The 25,988-nt window shown below is 40.2% G+C and overlaps 1 protein-coding gene and 1 non-coding gene across 4 annotated transcripts in view; one reads left to right on the forward strand and one right to left on the reverse strand.

Moving 5' to 3' along the window:
• Positions 1–25,988, forward strand: part of MACROD2 (mono-ADP ribosylhydrolase 2) — a 2,305,220-nt gene that overhangs the window by 2,210,097 nt on the left and 69,135 nt on the right. The gene's annotated exons all lie outside the window — the stretch shown is intronic.
• TRNAG-CCC (transfer RNA glycine (anticodon CCC)) lies at positions 4,142–4,214 on the reverse strand. The gene has a single exon. It is a non-coding gene; the product is annotated as a tRNA-Gly (tRNA).

The raw sequence follows: 25,988 nt of genomic DNA on the forward strand, positions 1-25,988 counted from the left end.
GTAACAGTTTTTCATTCTTTCAAGGAGTATGAGGATGTTTTTATTATCAATTTAGATTCATTTTTTACATTATAGTCTTGAGAAAACCTCTAAGAAACAGATATTATGAACTAGATGGATGAAAGTCTTAGAAAATCTGAAATGGCTTTAAAACAACTAAATTAACCATTTTGTACTGATTTCATTCTGTCATCCTTCATATGGTAGTGATTAAGGAAGCAATTTGTATAAAATGCGGGCATTGTATGAACCTTCTAAATTATAAGTTTGTCCACTAATATTAGGATACAATAATATTGAGTACTGGTAAAAAAAAAAAATAAGTGAGCATTATAATGATTTCAGAGAACATTAGAGGAATGGTCACTTTGTAAGTTTTAATGTAGCATTTGGGGCAAGAAGCCAATATATTAAAAGTGGACATTAAAAAATATCTTTAAATTTATCAAAGAAATTTATTAAAGAACTTAAAAGGAGCTAAGAATGGGAAGTAAAAAATGAAATAGTTTTGTTTCCTATACTGTATCATAAATCATACCATTCTTAAATATGTGTTTGCAAGGTAGTTACAGAGTAATAACTTGACAGGCCTTGTTTACAGAACACAGTGATCAATTTTGTTTCCAAATGAAAATGCAGACATGATCTCAATTGTAAAATCAGGTCAATAGTAAGTACAGCTTCCAAATTACGAACTCTTTTTTGGCAGCAGCATTGACACAGTTTAATTACCAAGTCATGTTAGTGATTTTGAGACTTTTTTTTTTTAAATGCACTGCATTTAGAGCACAATATTCTTCTATGTCTTTTGTCTAATGACCTTTTATCTAATAGCAAACCCTAGTTCAGACTCATGACACCATGTTCCTGGCAGGTCAAATAAATTTTGGAGAATTTATGTCTGACAATGATAACAGAAAATTGATACAACCCTCACTTGAAATACAGATACACGGTCTTGCTCCTTTTGTTACTGTACACAAGTCCATGTGCCCAATTCACAGTGAGGCCAAACGAATGGAAATGTCAGAGTTCTGAGCAAAGAAAGGTTTATTGCAGGAACGTATAAGGAGAACAGGTGGCTTATGCTCAAAAAATCCCAAACTCCCTGAAAAGTTTCAGCAAAGCACTTTCAAAGGCCAGGTAAGGGAGAGGAATCCAAGAGTGTGAAATCTGTCTACAGCAGAAATTATTTACTTTTTATGCTGCATCTCAAGACATGCAAATGAGGAACATCAAACAACTGGTTCATTGTCCTTTTTTTCACTTGGCCTACAAGGGAAAAGTCCGTGCTCAACACACGTTGACTCGTCACCCTTTCCCAGTGGTTTCTCCAGTACGTGGCGTTCCTACTGAAGAGCTCAGTTCTCTCCCGTAGGGATCAATGCCAATCCTCTTCTCCAAAAGGAGGGATGGCACAGGAGGAAGAAGTGAGATCAAATTCTACTACTTGCTTGTATCAACTGTGAAGTTGAATTTCTTTGTTAAGGGACTGCTCTGGTGGTCTTTCAACTTAAAAAATCATTCACATCCTATAAGTTGAGAGTTACGGTTTACTCAATGGGAATTTTCAGGACTTCAAGCCCAGGAGACAGTGCCTTAGAGAACTACTCCAAAGAGGCAAAGTGGGTAGCCGGCTTGTATAGAAGTTTTGCAATAAAGGGCAGGCAGTCTGAACATCAAAAGATTATTGTTAATTAAAGGAAAACCAGATATCTCAGGTTAAGGAATTTAGCGCTTTTCTATGTATGATAAGATACAGGAGTCTGGGCTCACCAAAATCATTCCTTTGATACACACCTCCCCTGTCCAGGGCCAGCATCCTGTATTTTCACATCCCAAGTTTCTTCAGGGCTCACCGTGGGGAGTGACTGCAAGGAGTGGCTGCTAGATGGCAGGTATTCTTTTCTTTCTTGAGTTCTGTCAGGGCTCACCAGCTCACTGTTGGCAGTGGCTGAGGTTCCTGATGACCGTGACATCCTTTGTTTACTGATATGACAGGAAATACTCCACTCCTCAGTCCAGTGGTTAAGAGTCCAGCAGAGGCTGTGGATTCCATCCCTAGTTGTAGAATCAAGACCCTGCCCCCACAAAAAAAAAAAAAAGAAATATATATATATATATATATATATATATAAAACTTCTTTGTTACATGTTCTGCCTTGAGTTTGTTCTTGTTCGGTCAGTAACTTGTGTCTGGCTCTTTGGACCCATGAACTGCAGCACACCAGGCTTCCCTGTCCTCCACTGTTTCCCTGCGTTTGTTCAAACTCATGTCCATTGAGTCAATGATGCCATCCAACCATCTCATCCTCTGTCTCCCCCTTCACCTCTTGCCCTCAGTCTCCCCCAACATCAGGGTCTTTTCAAATGAGTAGGCTCTTCAGATCAGGTGGCCAAAGTATTGGAGCTTCAGCTTCAACATCAGTCCTTTCAATGAATGTTCAGGGTTGATTTCCCTTAGGATGGACTGATTTGATCTCCTTGCAGTCTAAGGGACTCTCAAGAGCCTTCTCCAGCACCACATTTCAAAAGCATCAATTCTTCAGTGCTCAGCCTTCTTTATGGTCCAACTCTCACATCTGTACATGATTACCGGAAAAACCATACCTTGGACTATCTGGAGGTTTGTTGGCAAAGTGATGTCTCTCCTTTTTAATATGCTGTCTAGATTTGTCATAGCTTTCCTTCCAAGGAGCAAGTGTCTTTTAATTTCATGGCTTCAATCACCATCTGCAGTGATTTTGGAGTCCAAGAAAAGAAAATCTGTCACTGTTTCCACTGTTTCCCCATCTATTTGCCATAAAGTGATGGGACCAGATGCCATGATCTTTGTTTTTTGAATGTTCAGTTTTAAACCAGCCTTTTCACTCTTCTCTTTCACCTTCATCAAGAGGCTGTTTAGCACCTCTTTGCCTTCTGCCATTAAAGTGGTATCATCTGCATGTCTGAGGTTGTTAATATTTCTCCTGGCAATCTTGATTCCAGCTTGTGAGTCATCCAGCCCAGTGCTTCACATGATGTACTCTCCATGTAAGTTAAATAAACAGAGTGACAATATACAGCCTTGATGTACTCCTTTCCCAATTTGGAACCAGTCTGTTGTTCCATGTCAGGTTCTAACTGTTGCTTCCTGACCTGCATACAGGTTTCTTACGAGACAGATAAGGTGGTGTGGTATATTTTTGTTTAAATTTGAAATAACTTAAAATTAATCACCTCTATCGTCTATTCCTTGCTTCAAAGTAAGACTTGAAAGCTATTCTGTTGCCTATAAGGAAAATAAAGGACGGAAAAGGAAGTGATAAGGATTGGGGCATAGATTTGGGGTGTGATGCAGTCCATGGGGTCACTAAGAGTCGGACATGACTGGGTGACTTCATTTTCACTTTTCACTTTCATGCATTGGAGAAGGAAACGGCAACCCACTCCAGTGTTCTTGCCTGGAGAATCCCAGGGACGGGGGAGCCTGGTGGGCTGCTGTCTATAGGGTCACACAGAGTCGGACACGACTGAAGTGACTTAGCAGCAGCAGCAGCAGCCTCGGTCCTGCCCCCACCAACAAGCTGGATGAACCTGGGGCAAGTGATTTCAACTTTCAGGGCCTTAGTCTCCTCATCTGTAGAAGGGTGATAAAGTACCCGTCACGTGTGGTTGTGATGAAACTTGAATGAGTTAACACTTGCAAAGCAATTCCAACAATACCTGACACACAGAAAGCATACCTTAAGTGTTTAGTATTTATCATAATTGGATACATTGATGACAAAGTCAAGAGAACCTATGTGGAGTTCCTCAAGTCCATCCCTATTTTGAAGCTGTAAAAATTTCACATAGTCCACATTATCCTTCAACAGCAAATTGTTCTGCCCATTTCATTCTAAGTACCATCTACAGGCTATTTTGGTATACGTGTTTAATCCATAAAGATAGAACAAGATAGAACAATTAATGAAAGGTAAGGAGACATTTCTCTGTATTCAGAATTTTATTGTTTGTCAAAACCTCAATCTTCTGTTTGAGAAATGCTGATTCAACCATAATTTCTATTTTTGTTCTGGGTTTTAAAAAAAATTTTTATTTATTTGGCTGTGCCAACTCTTAGTTGCAGCAAGTGGGGTCTTTTAGTTGTGGGATCTAGTTCCCTGACCAGGGATTGAACCTGGGCCCCCTACATTGGGAGCACAGAGTCTTGGCCACTGGACCACCAGGGAGGTCCCTAATTTCCATTTTTTGAAAGAAGATGGCATTAATTAATGGTAGAGCCAGAGATTAAAAGTAGCAAATAAATTCAAAGTTGTAGAATGTTCTTTAGCTTTTTTTTGTTTCATATAGTTACTGTAGAATCTTATTTTAAGACATTTTGAGAATATAGTTTGGAATTTTGTGTATATTCATAATGTCTCTAATGGAAAGTTGCACGTATGCATTAAGAACCTCTCTAATCAGCAAAAAAAAAAAGAATATTCTGTTAAATTTCTAGGGGAATTGTTTACAGCCTTAGAAATATTGTTTCTCTTTTGAGAATCTTTCGAAGGAAACAGAAAATAGTTTGAAAGTGCTTCCTTTCAAAACATTCCAGACTAGAAAAAATGTATGTAGAGCCTTTACTCTCATTTTGCGGCATTCTGTAAGATTAGAAAATATACTTAATCTTTAGGATATATCTTTGATGGCTCCCAGGTGTATGGGCACAGATGTTGTAATATTGTTTTGAAGTTAGCTCTACCAAAATATGGGTTTTAAAGAGAAGTGAAAATATTCAGCAGAAGTTCATGCTGATAAAATTGCACAATAGCACAATGGACATGTCCCTAGGAGACCTGAAATACAAAAATTTCAACAGGCATAAAGTGAGGTTTCACATATGGCAGCTTTTCTCATATAGCCACATTGCCTCTTCCTAAATGAGTCCAGTTTCATTCTTTCCCAGCAGGATCTGTGCACATTTAAAATCCAGTAAAATAGCATCATTTAGGTTAATAACCAAATAAGAAAGTAACCCTAAAGATCTCCTCTCAAAAGGATCTCTTGTTTTAGCATAAAATATAAATTTAGCCAGCATTAAAATGTTTTTCTGAATATTTTTATTTCTAGTTGGATTTAGAAATATTTAATATAAAATCTTAACTAGATCAACAGAGTATCATTATTTTATCTCATTTTAACTTACATTGCATTATGAGCATATTGGACTTCCTCTCCAAGTATTATATAGAATGCATGCATCTCAATTATTTTTCTTGTATCCATCAGTAAGTACAATAAGGAGTCAGTTCAGTTCAGTTCAGTTGCTCAGTCGTGTCCGACTCTTTATAACCCCATGAATCGCAGCACGCCAGGCCTCCGGGTCCATCACCAACTCCCAGAGTTCATTCAGACTCATGTCCATCGAGTCAGTGATGCCATCCAGCCATCTCATCCTCTGTCATCCCCTTCTCCTCCTGCCCCCAATCCCTCCCAGCATCCGAGTCTTTTCCAATGAGTCAACTCTTCGCATGAGGTGGCCAAAGTACTGGAGTTTCAGCTTTAGCATCATTCCTTCCAAAGAAATCCCAGGGCTGATCTCCTTAATCCTTTATTTACTTTGGGGTGATCAAAATGTTGATGGAGATTTAAGGTATATTATGGTCCAAGATCTTCTTAGAAAAAGATGAATATTGACAGGCATGCAAGTGAAACATAAAGCAGCAACAAATATAAATTATCACATCCTTTGGCTTATGTCTTGGCCTCTGATGAATAGGACTATGACACTATATGTGGAGAACCATGGCTTCTGGCTCTGGTTATGTGGTTGCTGGCAATTCTTTACCTTTTATAAATCCCAGTTTCTGGGGTAGTAAAATGACATGCATGAACTCATTAATGCAGGGATGACATTCTCCAATTTTGTAAACTTTCTCAGAAGGCCAGCTCTGAAGAACCACATTCTTCTTCTTCTTCTTCTTTTTTTTTTTTTTTAATGAGATCACAGCTTCCATTTATCTTTAATTTTTGGCTGTGCTGGGTCCGTGTTGTGACATGTGGACTTTCTCTAGTTGTGGCACTTGGGCTTCTCTAGCTGCAGTGCAAGGGCCTGTCTGCTGCAGAGCACAAGCTCTAGAGTGAATGGGCTTAGTAGTTGCAATGCACGTGCTTCTCTAGTTGTGGCACATGGACTTAGCTGCTCTGAGGCATATAGGATCTTAGTTCCCTGACCCGGAATTGAACCCGTGTCCCCTGCATTGGAAGGCAGATTCTTAACCACTAAACTATCAGGAAGTCCTGAAGACCCACATTCTTGATGAAACAAGGGGTGATGAGATGGGAGCCAGTGGTCATCAATATACTGAGGAAGCTAAAACTGTAGGTTTTACTCAGTTTTACTCTATTGCATTCTATTGATAAAAATACAGGGGTGTCCTAGACCAGACAAAAAGATCAGCCATATTAACTTATTTTAGTTCAGGGCTTAACCAATCATTGCACAGCTGGTAATTCCCTGGAGATACTTTAAGTGGGATAAAAAGAGCCACTATCTCAAATTAGGTTGACGCACAAACTCTTTCTTAGTTCACATGAGAAATTTTTCTTGGAGTTCTCTGGCCACTGTTTCATCTTTCAGTGAAACACAGTACACCACTTTCTCTTCTGCTCCTACCAGTCAAGTTCCTTAGGGTTTTATTTCGTCTGCAGAATACCGCTACACAGCCCTTGGTGTTTTCCGTTATTGATGGGATTCTTACATCACTGATGGAGCCCTTTCCCCTCTTCTTGAAAATCAGCCTGCACACCAGCAATGAAGCAACACATAAACACACAATGCCTGTGACATTCAAGCATTCATATTCCAGTTTGTGCTTGCCTACAGAGAATCATGCTTCAGGCACATTTTTGCTTCATGCCCAATATTCTGTGAAATTTCATCTTGATTAACTTACTGGAATTTAATGTTTTCTGAAGGTCTTTGTATCTTTTCAAATGAAGTCAACTTTAGTAATGCTGCTTATTTCACACTGGCAGTACTATGATTTCATTTTCAAGGGCAGTTTCATTTTCAAATGGTTTCTTTTGTTACCAGTCTTATTTCCTAACCATGTTTTGTAGCTAGAATTTGTCAACCAAAATTTTATTTTAGAATCTAAGATAAATGATAATGCTGGTGCCTGTGAAGCTGCGTGCTTCAGATTGGAATTTGAACTAGGACTCAAACCCAAGCAAAACCCTAACTGGGACTTGAACCCACAGTCTTTTAATTAGAATCACTGTGACTCTAGTGTCCAGACTTATTGAGACTCATGTTTTCTGTCATCACAGAAGGACTTCAAAGACAGGCAAAGTGATCCATAAGAAGTAAATGTGTTAATATAGGATGTTTGTGAACGGTGCAAGTAGGCAGGAAAGGAAGCTCTGCTTGGAGGATTAAATGAGCTACCATTTTATAATTAAGGGAAAATCAAAGTGAAAGTTGCTCAGTTGTGTCCAACTCTGCGATCCCATGGACTGTAGCCTGCCCCATTCCTCTGTCCATGGAATTCTCTCCAAGCAAGAATACTGGAGTGGGTAGCCGTTCCCTTCTCCAGGGGAACTTCCCAACCCAGGGATCGAACCCAGGTCTTCCACGTTGCAGGAGGATTTTTACCATCTGAGCCACCAGGGAAGTCCACAAGGTAAAGTGGGAGAAGGAAAAAGTCCACCTCAAATAGAAGTAAGACTTAGCTCAATGGCCCCTCCTTCGTATCAGGCAGGAGGGTGTCTGATCCTATGAGGTCAGACTGGGATTTGTAGCACTTACATCAGTAGCAGAGTGGTACCATTTTTCTTTCACCTAATGGCCTGGGGCATATCTTGTGCTTTTATTTATGGCTTTATAGTTAAGTAGGCCTGCTTTATTCTATAGTGTTCAGGTAGATTTCTTGAGCACAGTGGTCTCCCAAAGTTTCCTAGATTTCCCTTTTTGTCTATAGTCCCCTACTGGAACTTCTACAGCTGCCTGTATAACTACCCTATTCTATGCCTATCACCTATTCAGCTTTTCTGAATTTTTTTTAAGTATTTAATGAAATTTCTTATATTGGTAAAGTATACTGAATATAAAATTTTTCTTAATTTAAGTAAAGTATTTAAGGCTTCTACATAGCTCTGTGTATGTGACATATACATATAGAATCAGTTCATGCAAATTCCACTATATAAGTAAAGATACAATGTTTTATTCACATTTTACATTTAAAATAATTTTTAGAGTGCAAATTTTCTTCAGGATTATCCCTCAAACAAAAGTATAACCTATAATTTTGAAGTAGAAACAAAAAATATATTCACTGCTACAATAATAATTTTGGTTCCATAATGGTGTATATATGTGTGTAAATTTAGATTAAACACATGTAAACCTCATATGTAGCTTCTCAAGAAGAAAGTATATATTAGGCCAAGTCCCCCAGCTTGCTATGATCATCTTGTCTTTTAAGAGTAATAAAAAGTTGCCCTAAACCTCCATTTTACATGCCAGAGAGGAAGAACCACAAACCTAAGTGTATGATAGGCTCAAGTGAACATAAGTAGTGGTAGTGTCAGTCGCACAGTCGTGTCCAGGTCTTTGCGACCCCGTGGACTGTAGCCCACCAGACTCCTCTGTCCATGGGATTCTCCAGGCAAGAATACGGGAGTGGGTTGCCATGCCCTTCTCCAGGGGATCTTCCCACCCCAGAGAGCAAACCCAGGTCTCCTGCATTGCAGGCAGATTCTTTACCATCTGAGCTACATGGAAGCCCAAGCAAACATTAGGATTGAAATTTATAATTATATAAATCTTAGGATCAAAAATTATAATCCTTACTCTATCCCTATCTGGGAAGTTTTGACAGAACTTATTTTCTACTAACTCTGTAGCATCCAGATTGTTTCTGGATCCCCTTTTTTTCCTTAACTTTGTATCAAGCCTAGGTTGTCTGGTTTTCCTTGTGGCTTATCAAAGTAATTTGCAAAGATAAGAAAGATCTCTTCCTTAAGTGGAATTCTATCTCTAGGTGTTGAACTTTTTATTTCTCTCTGTTGCATTAGAGTTCTGTAACTCTCAGTGCATAAATTACCTTAATTCTTTTTTTTTTTTCCTTTTCCAAAACAACTTTTATTTCAATAAAATGTATTAGTTGATGTATTAGCTGTATTAGCTGATGTATTAGTTTCAGGTATACAGCAAAGTGATTCAGATATGTGTGTGTGTGTGTGCATGTAAATATTCTTTCAGATTCTTTTCCATTATAGGTTATTATAAGATATTGAATACAGATATATATATATACACACACAGTAGGACCTTGTTTATCTATGTTATATATAGTGGTATTGATCTATTAATCCCAGACTCCTAATTTATCCCTCCCTCCCTCTTTCCCCTTAGGTAACCATAAGCTTGTTTTCTGTGTCTGTGAGTCTCTCTCTGTTTTGTAAGTAAGTTCATCTGTATCATTTTTTTATATTCCATGTATTCAGTTCAGTTCAGTCGCTCAGTCGTGTCCGACTCTTTGCAACCCCATGAATTGCAGCATGCCAGGCCTCCCTGTCTACTACCAACTCCCGGAGTTCACTCAGACTCACGTCCATTGAGTCAGTGATGCGATCCAGCCATCTCATCCTCTGTCGTCCCCTTCTCCTCCTGCCCCCAATCCCTCCCAGCATCAGAGTCTTTTCCAATGAGTCAACGCTTCGCACGAGGTGGCCAAAGTACTGGAGTTTCAGCTTCAGCATCACTCCTTCCAAAGAAACCCCAGGGCTGATCTCCTTTAGGATGGACTGGTTGGATCTCCTTGCAGTCCAAGGGACTCTCAAGAGTCTTCTCCAACAGCACAGTTCAAAAGCATCAATTCTTTGGCACTCAGCTTTCTTCACAGTCTAACTCTCACATCCATACATGACCACTGGAAAAACCATAGCCTTGACTAGACAGACATTTGTTGGCAAAGTAATGTCTCTGCTTTTCAATATGCTATCTAGGTTGGTTGTAACTTTCCTTCCAAGGAGTAAACGTCTTTTAATTTCATGGCTGCAATCACCATCTGCAGTGATTTTGGAGCCCAAAAAAATAAAGTCTGACACTGTGTTAGTGATGCCATTTGGTATTTCTCTTTCTCTATCTGACTTACTTCACATGACAACCTCTAGATCCATCCATTTGGCTGCAAATGGCATTAATTCATTCTTTTTGTGGCTGAGTAGTATTCTACTGTATATATGTACCATATCTTTTTATCCATTCACCTGCCAATAGACATTTAAGTTGCTTCCGTGTCTTGGCTATTGTAAATAGTGCTGCCATGAATACTGGGGTGCCTGTATGTTTCTGAGTTAAATGAAACATCTTTTCCAGATATGTGCTTAGGAGTGGGATTGCTGAATCACATAATAAACTCTATTTTTGGTTTTTGAAAGAATCTCTATTATTCTCCATAGTGGTTGCACAAATTTATATTCTCACCAACAGTGTAGGAGGATTCCTTTTTCTGCACACTGTCTTCAGTATTCATCATCTGTAGACTTTTTGATGATGGCCCTTCTGACCAGTGTAAGGTGATACCTCATCCTAGTTTTCATTTGCATTTCTCTAATGCCTTAGCGATGCTGAGCATCTCTGCATGTGCCTATTGGCCATTTGAACGTCTTCTTTGGAGAAATGTCCATTTAAGTCTGCCCATTTTCTGATTGAGTTGTTTGTTTTCTTGATATTGAGCTGTATGAGCTATTTGTCTATTTTGGAAATGAGTTCCTTCTCGGTTTCACTGTTTGCAAATATTTTCCCCTAGTCCATAGGATGTCTTTACATTTTGTTTATGGTTGCCTTCACTGTGCGAAAGCTTTTAAGTTTAATTAGGTCCCATTTGTTTATTTTTGCTTTTATTTCCATTATGCTGGGAAATGGATCAAAAAAATTATCGCTGCAATTTATGTCAAAGAGGACTCTTCCTATGTTTTGCTCTAGGACGGGGGTCTTCAACCCCTAGGGCTATGGACCAGTACCAGTCTGTGGCCTGTTAGGGATCAGGCCACATGGCAGGAGGTGAGTGGTGGGCAGAACTGAAACCATGCTCCCCCTGCTTCCATCTGTGGAAAAATTGTGTTCCGTGAGACCAGTCCTTGGTGCCAGAAACACTGGGACCTGCTGCTCTGTGAGTTTTATCCAGGCTTGTATTTAGGTATTTAATTCACTTTGAGTTTACTTTTCTATATGGTGTTAGAGAGTGTGCTCATTTCATTCTTCTGCATTTAACTGTCCGGTTTTCCCAGCACCACTTATTGAAGAGATTGTCTCTTTTCCACTGTATATTCTTGACTCCTTTGTCATAGATTAATTGAGTGTAAGTGTGTGGGTTTATTTCTGGGCGTTTTCTCTTGTTCCATGGATCTGTGTGTCTGTTTTTGGGCCAGTACCATACTGTTCTGATTACTCTAGCTTTACAGTATAGGCTGAAGTCAGGGAGTCTGATTCCTGCAGCTCTTTTCTTCTTTATCAGGATTTTTTTGGCTCTTCAGGGTCTTTTGGGTTTCCATACAAATTTAAAAAAATATTTATTCTAGTTCTGTGAAAAATATCATTGATAATTTGATAGGGGTTGTACTGAGTCTGTAGATGACACTGGGTAGTATGGTCACTTTAACAATATGTATTCTTCCAGTCCAGAAACACTGAAGTACCTTCATCCTTAACAGATGTAAAGAGTAGTTCTTATTTGCATATACACATAATATTATTTTACATCTATCAATACTATCGTTAAATATTCCAAAATTAGCCTCCTCTCAAACAGTGGGTATAATTGTTAACATTTGGTGACACATTCATTAGATCTGCCCTCTTCTCTAAGATATTAAATCATGCTAAATTATAATTTTCATGAAGATAAAATCATGGTATCTCCGTAATACACATACAGTCAGGAATACTGAATATACCCATACATAAACACACACACACATAATTCAGGAATATTGACATTTGAAAGACTGGTTAATATCATATAGGGCAATAAAATGTATTCTTTCTTATTGACCAAACAGAATGCATTTGCACTGCTATGAACAAGTCTCTTTTTCATTATTATAAGTATTCTAAAAGGTAACTCTACCTGTAAAATAGTCTAGTTGTAGAAAGTCAAAGAGGTAACACCTTATAGAATCAAATAATCTGCAGTTCTCTGCCTGCAAACACTAGACCTTCCAAGACTCTCAGCAGTTTCTCCTTAACTCAGGAAATCTGCTGGACTGTGCACTGTGGTCTGGAAAGCCTCTCTAGGTGGTCAGCGGGGACAACCACAGGGCTTACCTCATTTCCTTACTCTCAGGCATCACTGACACCAGATTGTAATATTAATTGGTGCTTTTATTTTCCATGACAATGGAGAAATGTTAGCATACTTTAATTTACCTCATCTCAATAAGTGCCATTATTGCAATATATTTTAACTCTCAGTCTATCTTAACCCCCACAGTACGTTATTCTTATTATAATTATCATTGATTTGTACATCACTGTTCATTTAGACTTATCCAATAATTGCCATTTACCTTGTTTATAATTCCTTCCATCATCTTTGACCATCTGGGATCAATATCCTTCCACTTGAAGAATACAGAAAGGCCATTAGATAACAAGACTAACATGCAGGTCTCATCTATACATTGAGTGACTGGATAACTAGGGATTATAATAACAGGGATGTGTAAAAATGTTCACTGACACTTTGTTGTAAAGACCAAAATATTGTCAACCCATTTTTTTAGCATATAACCTTAAAATTAGGTATTAGCTGCTGTATCTGCTTTCAAAGATCACAGAAGTTCAATATCTATTTCCATAAAGAGCTTTTTATATAACAAATAGCCACTGACTATTATATCATATATATAGGGTAAAATATTTATTATACCTGGATTTAGACTTAACCACTTGACTCAATCAGATGAAAGAAATTCTGTACCCTATTGATTGTACAAAAGGTATGTCCATTCTGATTTGGATTTAAAACTTGGTGCTACTTTTCTTTCTGTTTTAGAAGGAAACTCAGTTTCTTTTCATTGCTTTTTATACATCAGGTGCCTTCATTTCAGTGCAGTATGTAAAGAACAGGTGGTGTAAGGAGTACTTTGAATGTTAATTATTTCTTTCATTTATTTCACTGTGAGGATTTACCTTTCAATGTGTTTTTATAATCAAGATGGAAACAGGGAGCTTGCTGCTTGACTGTTTCACTACATTTATTTTATGGCATCTGCTTCAAATATTTGTTTAAAAAAAAAAAAAGAAGAAAGGGAGTAAGCATTTTAACAATAGCAAAGGGTTTGAGTTGATGGTATGTTATCACTTTATTTTACTCTGAATCTTCAAAGGAAAGGTTGAGATAAATCAGTCATGTTTCTAACCAAGAAATATCATCTCATAGTTACAGCTTACATTTTTTATATAGAAACATGTCTTTTCGTTTTTCAGAAATGTCATAATTTATTAGTCTCAGATTTTAATTGAAAAGAATAGAAAAAAGCGACAAAGAAAGAAGAATGGAAGAGTAAAAACTGGATATTTCGTCTTAAAGATATATTTTAAAGGAGAATGTTTACTTTCCATTCATTGTATTTAGTTTATTTCTTAAATATACACAACTTTTAATTCTTATGTCCTTCATTTTTCTTATAATATTGAACATAGTTCATAAAATAATATTAAGGATCAAGAGGTGTGAAGTTCATGATATATTAAGACACAGACATATAATTCCAACAGAAAGGAACACTTTTCAAAATTAATATAGTCATTTCATGCTATTACATTACTCGTTTTTCCCATTAACAAAATATTATAGACAACCTTAATCAGAAAACAAAACTTGCATAAAATGTAGTAATTATACATAATTAGTAGGATAATAATAGACAAGATATTGATAAACTCATATACGTGTGTATAAGTGAGTGAGAGACAGACAGACAGACAGAACCAGCAAGCATTGAGGGTGAAGGTGTTGTGTTGCTGGCTTGGAGGATGATGAGGTGGCTGAGTGGCAGAGAATCTGCCTGCCAGTGCAGGGGACACGGGAGACACGAGTTCAATCCCTGAGTTGGGAAGATCCCCTGGAGGAGGAAATGGCAACCCACTCCAGTATTCTTGCCTGGAAAACCCCAGGGACAGAGAAGCCTGGCAGGCAACAGTCAGGCTACCTCTTTGGGGTAGCAAAGAGTCGGATAAAACTGAGTATGCAGACACACACATACAGAAGGAGGGCCTGTGAGATGAGGAACAGAGGCAGCCTCTAAAAACTTGAATATGCAAGGGAAAGGATTCTTCCCAGATCCTCCAGAAGGAAGGGAACTCTACAGACATCTTGATTTTAGCCCCATAAAAACCCATTTCAGACACTGCCTCCAGAACTATAAGACAATAAATTTGTGTTAAGACACAGTCTATGGTAATTTGTTACAACAGGACTGGGGAGCTACTACATTAACCTTCAACATAGTTTGGAAAAAACTTGTTGAGAAATTTAGGCTTTTCTTAATAGATTCCCAACAAAAGGAGAGGTGCCAATATCTTCCCATGCTCTAGTTGGAAGTTGGAAATTACAGTGGTCCCTCCTTCTATAGGGCTTCCCTGATAGCTCAGTTGATAAAGAATCTTCCTGCAATGCAGGAGACCCCAGTTCAATTCCTGGGTTAGGAGGATCCTCTGGAGATGGGATAGGCTACCCACTCCAGTATTGTTGGTCTTCCCTTGTGGCTCAGCTGGTAAAGAATCCACCTGCAATGGGGGAGACCTGGGTTTGACACCTGGGTTGGGAATATCCCCTGGAGAAGGGAACAGCTACCCACTCCAGTATTATGGCCTTGAGAATTCCATGGACTGTGTAGTCCATAGGGTCACAAAGAGTCAGACACGACTGAGCGACTTTCACTCCTTCTATAATCTATGCTAAATTAGGCAGCGTTTTTAATTATCATGACCTATCCTTTTTTAATGTCAGTCTCTGTTGGTTGCACAACTGGGATTTAATTCTGGTAAATCTAATTACTGTGGCCACAGTAAGTGCCAGTAGAATAGTTATGGATTTCTAAGAGATTAGAAGAAAAGGAATTAAAGGCAGTAAGAAAATGAAAAAGGGAAGGAGAAAGAAAGGTGAATGAGAAAAGAAGGGAGGGAGAAAAGGAAAAGGATGGAAGGAGGAAAAAAGTCTGTTTTCTATTTTCTGACTTGGGAAAAATAATAAAGTAAATACCCGACTAATGCTTTCTGGAAATGAAGGAGATGTAAAATTCATGTCCAACAGACCTTCCAGTTGAGCTCTCCCTTACTGATATCACAAAACGCGAACAGAGAACTCCTTGACCCTAATAGTTTCTAATCGTTTAAAGCCAAGCTGATAGCAAACCTTGTTCAAACATAATGACTCTCAAAACTTAAGTGTGTACGAGAAGTAGAGTGTTTGTTAAAAAAATGGATTTCTGGCCTCTGCTCCAGGAGATTCCGGTGTAGCAGGTCTAGGTGGGTCTGTGATCTAAACTTCTGTCAATCTCCTCGTGATGGTGACGCTGCTGGTTTGTGGACCACATTTTGAATGGCTCCACTGTTTTGCTGGAAATTTTCACTTTCCTCTCAGGTTCAAAGGATTGGTTAACAAAATAAGTCACTCGTTATATACAAATAAATAATACAAATATTTGTTAGAGAATTATCTAGCTTACTTTCAATATACTAACATTAAAAGAAAAGAAAAATAGAGCAGAAGATACATCGCCAAATTGGGTTTTGACCAACATCCAGACTTAATATAGCACTGGGAAGTCCCATGTCACAGCACGTATGGCGTCCCACTTGGGAAAAGGTCCCAGGCAGGACGTCCAGTCCGTGGGTGAGACTTCAAAGACGCAGTTCAGGGTTCCCATCTATAACCCCAGGATGCAACCTGATATCATCACCAATCTGTGAGCAAAGTACAGCTCTGGTTTCTGGTTAATGCTATTTTGTTCTGTAAATCTTGGAATGTTGCTAAGTCCTGGGAGTGGTTGGCCAGACCTCCTCTAGGAACTTAACAAATTCCAAGATCCACTTCCTATCTATAGTGTTTCTCTCCTGACACTCACAGTAGTAGATATAATGGTCATCTGAATTCACTAAATTAATTTTGGTTCATTTTAGATCGCTGATTCCTGAAGTGTCCACATTCACTCGTGCCATCTCCTGTTTGACCACTGCTTCCAATTTGCCTTGATTCATGGACCTGACATTCCAAGTTCCTATGCAATATTGTTCTTTACAGCATCAGACTTTACTTCCATCACCAGTCACGTCCACAACTGGGTGTTGTTTTTGCTTTGGCTCCATCCCTTCATTCGTTCTGGAGTTATTTCTCCACAGATCTCCAGTAGCATATTGGGCACCTACCGACCTGGGGAGTTCATCTTTCAGTGTCCTATCTTTTTGCCTTTTCATACTGTTCATGGGGTTCTCAAGGCAAGAATACTGAAGTGGTTTGCCATTCCCTTCTCCAGTGGACCACATTTTCTAAGAACTCTCTGCCATGACCCATACGTCTAGGGTGGCCCCACAGGGCATGGCTCATAGTTTCACTGAGCAGGACAAGGCTGTGGTCCATGTAATCAGATTGGTTAGTTTTCTGTGATTGTGGCTTTCATTCTGTCTGCCTTCTGCTGGAGAAGGATAAGAGGCTTATGGAAGCTTCCTGATGGGAGAGACTGACTGAGGAGGAAACTGGGTCTTGTTCTGATGGGCAGGGCCATGCTCAGTAAATCTTTAAAGCAATTTTCTGTTGATGGGCAGGGCTCTGATCCCTCCCTGTTGTTTGACCTGAGGCCAAACTATGGTGGAGATAATGAAGATAATGGCACCTCCTTCAACAGGTCCCATGGAAGCACTGCTGCACTCAGTGCCCCCAGCCCTGCAGCGGGCCACCACTGACCCACATCTCCAAAGGAGACTCCTGGACTCTAAGAATCCATTAGAAGAAATGGTGTAGCCATAATATTCAACAAAAGAGTCCAAAATGCAGTACTTCAATGCAATCCCAAAAATGACAGAATGATCTCTGTTCATTTCCAAGACAAACCATTCAATATCACAGTAATCCGAGTCTATGCCCCAACCAGTAATGCTGAAGAAGCTGAAGTTGAATGGTTCTATGAAGACCTACAAGACCTTTTCAAACTAACACCCAAAAAAGATGTTCTTTTCATTATAGGGGACTGGAATGCAAAGGTAGGAAGTCAAGAGATAACTGGAGTAACAGGAAAATTTAGCCTTGGAATACAAAACGAAGCAAGTCAAAGGCTAAGAGAGTTTTGCAAGAGAATGCACTGGTCATCACAAACACCCTCTTCCAACAACACAAGAGAAGACTCTATGAATGGACATCACCAGATGGTCAAAACCGAAATAAGATTGGTTATATTCTTTGCAGCCAAGGATGGAGAAGCTCTATAAAGTCAGCAAAAGCAAGACCGGGAGCTGACTGTGGCTCAGATCATGAACTCCTTATTGCCAAATTCAGACTTAAATTGAAGAAAGTAGGGAAAACCACCAGACCATTCAGGTATGACCTAAATCAAATCCCTTATGATTATACAGTGGAAGTGAGAAATAGATTTAAAGGACTAGATCTGATAGAGTGCTGGAAGAACTATGGACAGAGGTTTGTGACATTGTACAGGAGGCAGATATCAAGACAACCCCCAAGAAAAAGAAATGCAAAAAAGGCAAAATGGCTGTCTCAGGGGGCCTTACAAAGAGCTGAGAAAAGGAAAGACACAAAAGGCAAAGGAGAAAAGATACACCCATTTGAATGCAGAGTTCCAAAGAATAGCAAGGAGACATAAGAAAGCCTTCCTCAGTGATCCATGCAAAGAAATAGAGGAAAACAATGGAATGGGAAAGACTAGAGATCTCTTCAAGAAAATTAGAGATACTAAGGGAACTTTGTATGCACAGATGGGCACAATAAAGGACAGAAATGGTATGGACCTAACAGAAGCAGAAGATATTAAGAAGAGGTGGTAAGAATACACAGAAGAACAATAGAAAAAAATGCTCAACATCACTCATTATCAGAGAAATGCAAATCAAAACCACTATGAGGTACCATTTCACACCAGTCAGAATGGCTGCGATCCAAAAGTCTACAAATAATAAATGCTGGAGAGGGTGTGGAGAAAAGGGAACCCTCTTACACTGTTGGTGGGAATGCAAACTAGTACAGCCACTATGGAGAACAGTGTGGAGATTCCTTAAAAAACTGGAAATAGAACTGCCTTATGATCCAGCAATCCCACTGCTGGGCATACACACTGAGGAAACCAGGATGGAAAGAGACACGTGTACCCCAATGTTCATCGCAGCACTGTTTATAATAGCCAGGACATGGAAGCAACCTAGATGTCCATCAGCAGACGAATGGATAAGAAAGCTATGGTACATATACACAATGGAGTATTACTCAGCCATTAAAAAGAATACATTTGAATCAGTTCTAATGAGGTGGATGAAACTGGAGCCTATTATACAGAGTGAAGTAAGCCAGAAGGAAAAACACCAATACAGTATACTAACGCATATATATATGGAATTTAGAAAGATGGTAACAATAACCCAGTGTACGAGACAGCAAAAGAGACAAAGATGTATAGATCAGTCTTATGGACTCTGTGGGAGAGGGAGAGGGTGGGAAGATTTGGGAGAATGGCATTGAAACATGTAAAATATCATGTATGAAACGAGATGCCAGTCCAGGTTCAATGCACGATACTGGATGCTTGGGGCTAGTGCACTGGGACGACCCAGAGGGATGGTATGGGGAGGGAGGAGGGAAGAGGGTTCAGGATGGGGAACACATGTATACCTGTGGTGGATTCATTTTGATATTTGGCAAAACTAATACAATTATGTAAAGTTTAAAAAAAAAAAAAAAAAAAGATCTTCACAACCCAGATAATCACAATGGTGTGATCACTCATCTAAAGCCAGACATCCTGGAATGTGAAGTCAAGTGGGTCTTAGGAAGTATCACCTCAAACACAGCTAGTGGAGGTGATGGAATTCCAGTTGAGCTAATTCAAATCCTAAAAGATGACGCTATGAAAGTGCTGCACTCAATTTGCCAGCAAATTTGGAAAAGTCAGCAGTGGCCACAGGACTGGGAAACATTTGTTTTCATTCCAGTCGCACAGAAAGGCAATGCCAAAGAATGTTCAAACAACCACACCACTGCATTCATCTCACACGCTAGCAAAGTAATGCTCAAAATTCTCCAAGCCAGGCTTCAACAATACTTGATCTGTGAACTTCCAGATGTTCAAGCTGGATTTAGAAAAGGCAGAGTAACCAGAGATCAAATTGCCAACATCTGTTGGATCATCAAAAAAGCAAGAGAGTCGCAGAAAAACATCTACTTCTGCTTTATTGACTATGCCAAAGCCTTTGACTGTGTGGATCACAATAAACTGAAGAAAATTCTTAAAGAGATGGGAATACCTGACCACCTGACCTGCCTCCTGAGAAATCTGTGTGCAGGTCAGGAGCATCAGTCAGAACTGGACATGGAACAACAGACTGGTTCAAAATTGGGAAAGGAGTAAGTCAAGGCTGTATATTGTCACTGTGCTTATTTAACTTATATGCAGAGTATATCATGCAAAATGCCAGGCTGGATGAAGCACAAGCTGGAATCTAGATTGCTGGGAGAAATATCAATAACCTCAGATATGCAGATGACACCACCCTTATGGTAGAAAGAGAAGAAAAACTAAAGAGCCTCTTGATGAAAGTGAAAGAGGACAGTGAAAAAGTTGGCTTAAAGCTCAACATTCAGAAAACTAAGATCATGGCATCCAGTCCCATCACTTCATGGCAAATAGATGGGGAAACAGTGGAAACAGTGACAGACTTTATTTTGGGGGGCTCCCAAATCACTACAGATGGTGATTGCAGCCATGAAATTAAAAGACGCTTGCTCTGTGAAAGAACATTTATGACAAACCTAGATAGCATATTCAAAAGCAGAGCCATTATTTTGCCAACAAAAGTCCATCTAGTCAAAGCTATGGTTTTTCCAGTAGTCACGTATGGATGTGAGAACTGGACTATAGAGAAAGCTGAGCACTGAAGAATTGATGCTTTTGAACTGTGGTGTTGGAAAAGACTCTTGAGAGTCCCTTGAACTGCAAGGAGATCCAACCAGTTCATCCTAAAGGAAATCAACCCTGGATATTCATTGGAAGGACTGATGCTAAAGCTAAAACCCCAATACTTTGGCCACCTGATGCGAAGAACTGAGTCATTTGAAAAGACCATGCTTCTGGGAGAGATTGAAGGCAGGAGGAGATGGGGATGACAGAGGATGAGATGATTGGATGCCATCACTGACTGAATGGACATGAGTTTGAGTAAGCTCCGGGAGTTGGTGATGGACAGGGAGGCCTTGCATGCTGCAGTCCATGGGGTCGCAAAGAGTCAGACATGACTGAGCGACTGAACTAAACTGAACCTGACCCTCAAAGCAGGTGTGGTGACACCCACAGCAGTGGGCAGGGCAGAGTCCAGGTTAAGTCAGAAGCAAGGTCAGAGGCCTGCTCTGCTCTTTTGCCTCTGAAGCCTGAACAAGACTAGTTCTATTTCCCTAACAACCACTACTCCAGTATTTCCTATCCAAATTTAGACAATTATTTTTTAAAAACCCATTAAACCTTTCCCTCTGCCTTATTTTTTATTGGAGGGTGGGGTGTTTAAACATGACAGTAGATGATTGGATGGATGAATGAAGGATGATAGGATGGTGGGTAGAGACAGATGTAGATGGATGCTGCTGCTGCTGCTGCTAAGTCGCTTCAGTCGTGTCCAACTCCGTGCGACCCCATAGACGGTAGCCCACCAGGCTCCCCCGTCCCTGGGATTCTCCAGGCAAGAACACTGGAGTGGGTTGCCATTTCCTTCTCCAATGCATGAAAGTGAGAAGTGAAAGTGAAGTCGCTCAGTCATGTCCAACTCTTAGCGACCCCATGGACTGCAGCCCACCAGGCTCCTCCATCCATGGGATTTTCCAGGCAAGAGTACTGGAGTGGAGTACCATAGATAAAGAATATACTCCTCAGTAGATCCAGCTCATCTGAATGCTTTGTAAAAGAATGGATTGCTGGATCCTATACCTCAAGCTTGGACTCAGGGGGTCTGTGATGACAAGCAGGCAAGAGTTTGCATTTTTAACAAGTTTCCAACTGATGTTGATGCTGTCGGTCCAGGGACCGTATTTTGAGAACCACTGGCAAAGCTCTTGTTCATTATCTACACCAGCTGTCTCGCATCAGGCTCTGAGAGAGGAGAGGGACTCTTTGCATCATCCTGGACTCCCAGACCTGCAGCTGGGAGACTGGATGAATGAGACCTCTTGTCAAGTCAAACCCCTGTTGGTCTGAGATCAGCTCCTTTCTTCCCACTTGTGCCCTTTTTCTGATCACTGACACAAAACATCCCTCCCACAGGGCAGATCTGGGAGGCAATGTGGCAGAGGGAACATAGAGGCTACGTGCCTAAGCTAGCAAAGTGCAGGAAAGGACTCTATTAGGCAGCAGATGGGGGCACTCCAAGAGCATCCTGAGAATACATTTGAATGGTGTGCATCTGAAAAATGGGTTCCCTACTAAAGGGGTCATCCTTTCCTGGGTCTGATGAAAAGAAAATAATGAAGAAAATAAAAACATGTTGCTGTTAGTTTCATAGTTTCACCCATGTTCAGACACAGAATCAAGACAAAGTACAATAACAGAAAATGCATTCCCTCTGTAAAATCTGAAGAAGAAAAGAACAAAAATAGGGTTTGGGGCAGAAACTGCTGTTCAACTTCAGGCATTACTGTACACACACACAGGTAAAAATAAACTTTGATTTAGCAGTCCCCTTTCTGATTTAAGTCAGTTTGTCTTCCAAGATCTAACATTTTCTCAGCTGAATTTGAGGGGATTAGTTATTTAAAAAAAAAAAAATTAAAGGAGAAAAAAACGGAACAGGGCTTTTAGAGCAATGTACATAAGCTGTTGCCATATTGAATCAACACCTGGGGCGTTGATTTGAAAGCTCAACACAGGCTGCTCACCTGGATTGCCAAGTATAACAGAAGCAACTGTCTGGCTCAGAGCATCGAAAGAGAACACACTTTGCCGTGGCTGAGTCAGAAACTGCCTCTGAGGATCACAGATAACCTGGAAGGAAGTACAGAAGTTGGGCTGAAACCTATTTCCCCTTTAGGAGCATCTCTTTCTGTCCTTTCCACAAAATACCTGTGATATCTAGCTAGGAGTGCTTTGCTAAGCCAAGCTGACCTAATTCCCCTTTCTCCCTCAGAAAATGCATCCCTTTCTTGCTGTTGCTGTTTGGCTGTGTTTATTCACTAAGCACTGCCTGGTTGCTTAGCCCTCTAAAGCCTGGTTGCCCTGCCTTCCCCACCATTCCAAGCAGTAACAGCCTCACTGACCCGGTAATTAAAGAAATCCTGTGCCTTTCCACTCTGGCTCGCTGCCCTGTGTCTCTTCACCTATTGTTCTGTTAGCAACACCACCAGCAGATGGTTAGAGATTTTTTTTTTCACCCTTTCAATAGCTTTATATTTTTCCCATCTCATCAAGCATATCTCAGCCAAATGTAATTAGCTTAAGGCTTTTGAGGCCTCACGGGAGATCTGTTAAAGACCTGAGCAATTTCAATAAAGAGCTTGAAAAGGGATCCTGGAAGGCTAGGCATAACCACAGGAGAGCCGCTATTATTTAGAAGCAAAGACCTCTCTCTTCCTCCCTATCTCTCCTTCTTTTGGTGCATTTAGTTCCCAGAATATTCATGAGGGCCCCAGGGCTTCGGAGCTCTATTGTGGACCATTATTGGATAGGTGGGATATCTAAGCTATCTTCTCAAGGTCAGTGGTTCTTTTTAATGGATTTCAATCAAGGAGTGCTTTGGGGTAGCCCTTAAGTTACTCCCAAATGGCTAACAGTTTGTTTGCTAAATTTCTTAGCCGTTTCATTCAATGCTTTATCGTTTGGTGGTTGAAAATTGGCTGGTAAACCTTCTTTGTAGTTCTAAGCATTTGCTATGAAGGCTAAATTAATTAACCACAATCCTGATTTGCACCCCGCCTTTGAGTTGTTGACTTAAAAAAAAATACTCACAACCTAAATGTTAAGATTTATGTTTTATTTGGTGGGCATTTTTAGGATGGCAAGCCCAGGAGACAGCATCTCAAGTAGCCCTGAGAGAACTGCTCTAAGGAGGCGAGGGGAGGAGCCAGGTTATCTAGAAGTTTTGCAACAAAGGGCAGGTAGTCTGAACATCAAAAAATTATTGCTAATTCAAGAAAAATCAGATATCCCAAGTTAAGGAATTTCGCACTCTTCCGTGTATGGGAAGATACAAGAATCTGGGCTCACTGAACCTATTCTTTTCATATGCAGCTCAGCTATTCTGGGCCAGTCCTGTGTTTTTCCCGCATCCTGAGCTCCCTTGGGCTCCCCATAGAGTGGCTGCAGCCAGATGGCTGTTGGATGGCAGGTATTCTCCTCCCTGAGTGCCCTTAGGGCTCAGGAACTCACAGTGAGGTGCTGGAATCGCTGATGGTTGTGACATCCTTGTTTATTGATACGACAGGAAATATTTCATTTCTCAGAGAGATGCTGAACCCCTCTATTTCTAAACAGTCACATGTACCACCACAGTTGACCCCACAGCCCAAGCCCTTTTCCCTCATACTTTGGAGAAAGCAAGTTTTTGAGACCAAATGAAACTCGATTTTTACTGCAGTGGAGTGAAGTAGCACTTAAGCTAAGTGTGTGAAGCACAGATTTTTCGTGGGCTGTTAGGAGAGGCGCCTCCTTGAATCCTGAGATGCGCATGTTCCCCGAGCACTCATGTGGGATCTCCAAGTCTCAGGTGCTGGGTGCTGGGATGATTAACTGTGGTCTCATATCTGTTTCTCATCACCAAGATTTGGGTAAAAGGGAATCATTCTTTATAAATCCATTAGCATCTTTTTCACATAGAAGGAACTAATGCCAACATTTGATTAGAATGACTTTTTTTTTTTAGTCTCAAGCAAACTAATTAGTTTTTTGTTTTTTTTGGTTTTTTAAGTAGTGATGCATAGCTAGGTACATGCGCTTATACGGGAGATTTTATGTATATGGTTCACCTATGGAGGACAGGACAATTAGGAATTAGGGGGAAGTTTCTTTGCAAACACGGAAAAGTGTGTTCTGAGCAGTGTTATACTGTGGAGTAAGGCTTGCAAACACTTAAGATCACTTAAATGATCTTACTGTTGTCTCCAAAATAGGACCTAACATTTAATGGACTTAGAAAAAAATCCGTAAGCTCTTTCACAAGAGTTTTCTGAAGGTAGAACAAATAGGAACTTGGTCTTTTATAGATGCTTTTCATAAATGTTAGTTTTGTATACAAGAAAACTTAATTACAGTAAAGTATTTTATTAGTTGCCTAGAACACAGTAGGGCCAAGAAACTAGACTATCCCGACCAGGGGGACAGTTCTGGATCATGAAACTGATTGTATGGGTGCAAAATAAGTAAAAACAAGAGAAAGGAAAAGACATTACTGGTGAGACCTTCATTTTATAGCAAGATACAGAGATGTACAAGGATGTCCAGCAAATATGCAGAAATGCTCTTCTGTTGCCGCTTAGACAACAGCTTTGTCATTAGCCAGAGTGCTGGGGGTGGGATAACCTTGGTCCAGCCCATTTTCCAAAACACTGATGCTTATTCAGAAAACGTTGGGGCCAGCATCTCTATGTCAGAAATTTCCAAAATGATGATATTCGTTTTCCTCCATCTTGGAATTATAGAAATTAAGGGTGTGCAGAGTCAGTGCCTCTGAGGGTCACGCATGGAGGCAGAAGACCTGACTTTTGTTGCCTGAGTTGTGGCCCAGCCTCATTTCCACTCGAAGCTGCTGCTGGGGAGAAGAAAATCCCCTCCCTCTACCATTTTACATTCTCGTGGCTAGACTAATAATAAAATTGACACTGGACACAGTAATTGGGAAAAAAAGAGACAAATCTTAATTTGTGTGTTTAGAGACCTCATAGAAAGTGCCTAAGATACGGCCAAAGCAGGCAGCTTTTATGTTTTTTTTAAACAAAGAAACAACACATTTGAGAGGAATTGACAGGACAAAAAATTTAGGTTTGGGTGCTTAATTAGTAGAGAATTAAACAAAGGTTGGCCTTGGGATATTAAAAAAGTAACAATATTTGTTTATATAGGCTTCCCAGCCTGAAATCCCCTATATCTGGCAAGATGCAGGGAATATACCTTTCATATGAGAGATTTATTTCCTGCTTTCAAGGAGACAGAGAGGAGGGTCATAGTCACCCTCTTGCAGTGGCCATTTCTTAGTAACTTCACAATAATCAACGTGTCTTTGAGGCACATTTGGGGTTGGCTTGTCCTGGGCCCCAACACTGCTCCAGGAGGTTGTGGCTGATAGCGATGATACTCAAGGAGGTGTCTGCTGCATTTCAACTTAACTCCCTTCTGAAATGGTGAAGTCATCCTCCGGTCAGTCTTGCAGCTGGAACTGACCCTGGAGGCCACCCAGTTTAACCTCCTGCCCTGAGGCACACAGACCCTCTTCCTTCCCAGAAGATGCTGTAAGCTCTGCTACAGGACGCATCTGATGGGAGCTCATGCCCTTAATAGTGGTTCTTCCATCTTCAGCTGACTCTGGGTGCTCATAAATGAACTTGACTTTCCTGTGGCCTCTGCTCACTCTTCCCAGATCTGTCCTGCATGGGGAACCACAGTGAGTCTGGCCCATATGGCAAGAGCACCTTGAGTATTTGAAGGCAGTTTGCAGACTCCCCGACCCGTGTCTATTGTTAGCCACTTGATTTGTTTCATATTTATTCCAGATACCCCTTGTCTTATGAGCTTTCCAAACCCTTCATCATCTT

The sequence above is a fragment of the Bos javanicus genome, chromosome 13 (genome assembly GCF_032452875.1).
Source record: "Bos javanicus breed banteng chromosome 13, ARS-OSU_banteng_1.0, whole genome shotgun sequence".
In the NCBI taxonomy this organism is placed as follows: domain Eukaryota; kingdom Metazoa; phylum Chordata; class Mammalia; order Artiodactyla; family Bovidae; genus Bos; species Bos javanicus.